At 43.6% G+C, this 1,794-nt stretch overlaps 1 non-coding gene across 1 annotated transcript; it reads left to right on the top strand.

The window, feature by feature from the left end:
- Positions 1 to 1,254: 1,254 nt before the first annotated feature.
- TRNAF-GAA (transfer RNA phenylalanine (anticodon GAA)) lies at positions 1,255 to 1,327 on the top strand. Its single transcript has one exon. It is a non-coding gene; the product is annotated as a tRNA-Phe (tRNA).
- The last annotated feature ends 467 nt before the right edge of the window (positions 1,328 to 1,794 follow it).

Below are 1,794 nucleotides of genomic sequence, written 5' to 3'. Positions count from 1 at the left end.
CCCAACCCCAACCCCAACCCCAACCCCAACCCCAACCCCAACCCCAACCCCAACCCCAACCCCAACCCCAACCCCAACCCCAACCCCGGGAATTACTTGGCAAATATTGTAAATTAAAATCATATTCAAAATATCCTAAGACCATTTTCTAATAAATAACCCTTGCCCACCATGATATCCTGCTAGAATTTTCAAGAGATAATTATAATAATTCTTGGAGTATTAAAAGATATCAAGTATGTAGGCACAAAATGACCAACTAGTCCTTTACTTTGCAGAAGAATACAAGACTACCTATTAAAGGTACAGCAAGCGTCTCACTGAGTAATAGTTGAAGGCTCAAACTGGCAAAAAGCTCAAATAACAATATGAAGTAACACCCTAATTGACTTAGTTCCTGTAAAAAAAGGACCCTTCTGGTCATAAAGAAAAATTCTCCTGTAACTTATCCTCTATTCAGTGCCATCTTTTCTTAAATTCGTGGGGATCGCATGAGATCCATCGTTGACAACTAAATATATGGAATTTTCTGCTAAGCTCCAGGCCTATGGAACGCCAAGCACTTCTGGCCCATCTGCTACAAAGAAAAAGTAGCCAGGATATTTATGCTTTGCGCCAATAACGATGTACCAATACCCTCATTGAGAAATATTTTCCTAAATTAAATGAATAGCTCAAATTTTAAGAAGAAAACTTAACCGTGAGATGCTTGTCGGAAGAAAAAGTCGATTATGCCCTTTTCCGAAGGACTATTGCTTTGATTGGAGTATAAGGCTAGCGAAGATTAGAGCATTTGCATGTAGATGTAGTTTAATCTAGTTCAGAGGCTGGATGGATGGAGGCGTTCCCGAGGGGTAGGAATCATTAGGCTCCTTCCGAAGGATGGTGGAAGAAGCCATCAAGCTGATCGAGAACAAAGAAATGATACTTGTGCATTGCGTGGCTGGCATCGGCCGAACTGGAACATTCGCAGCAGTTGTGGAAGGAGTCAGGTTCTTCCGAAAGCATAAGGTTGTCTCCCTGTTTTAGGTGGTGAAGAAAATACGCGAGTGCAGAGACTACTGCGTTTAAACAGTAGAGCAATACCAATTCGCCCACCAGCAGATTCTATCAATATCGTGATTTCGGATTTCTATAAAAGATTGAATTTCATCATATAGCTACAGGGTAGGCTATCTGCAGATTGAAAGTGAATGGTAAGGTATTTCTGCTTCGATGGGCAATAAAAAGGGGGATAGATCTAGGTCAATGACTGCCTTTGTAGCTCAGCTGGGAGAGCGTAAGACTGAAGATCTTAAGGTCCGTGGTTCGATCCCGCGCGGAGGCATATTTTTTATTATAGATCCACATTCAAAATCAAGAGTACTCCTCGTTTTCGTACTGCAGAAGGAATCTTTGGAAATCCTTCTCTTCGATGGTGAAGGAGCGGGTGCTTTGCTCGGTCTTGAGGGACTTCCTGGAGGCCACCGAGGCCAGCCTGCCCTAGTTTCGCTCAACATCCTGCTGGAAGATGGAGCAGAAAGTGTCATAGTCCAGGTTGTCGCCTTGCACTCCTTCGATTATGTTCTCGAGGTCGAGGGAAAGCTCGAATTATTGCTTCACTATTTAGATGAGCGATTTTTTGTTAACCACTCCCGACTTGTCGGCCCTTCCTCCCAGGGCAACGAACGCGTCAACTGCATAGAGGAATAGGTACGGTATTCATTTTACTTCATGACCTCCCCTCCTGGGCTTTCCTCCCTCTCCTTTTTCAATGTGGCAGCAGTACTGAGGAGGGTGGTAAAGTCCAAGATT

Source organism: Nymphaea colorata, unplaced genomic scaffold (assembly GCF_008831285.2).
Source record: "Nymphaea colorata isolate Beijing-Zhang1983 unplaced genomic scaffold, ASM883128v2 scaffold0473, whole genome shotgun sequence".
NCBI lineage: Eukaryota > Viridiplantae > Streptophyta > Magnoliopsida > Nymphaeales > Nymphaeaceae > Nymphaea > Nymphaea colorata.
This window is presented reverse-complemented; position numbering and strand designations above follow the sequence as displayed.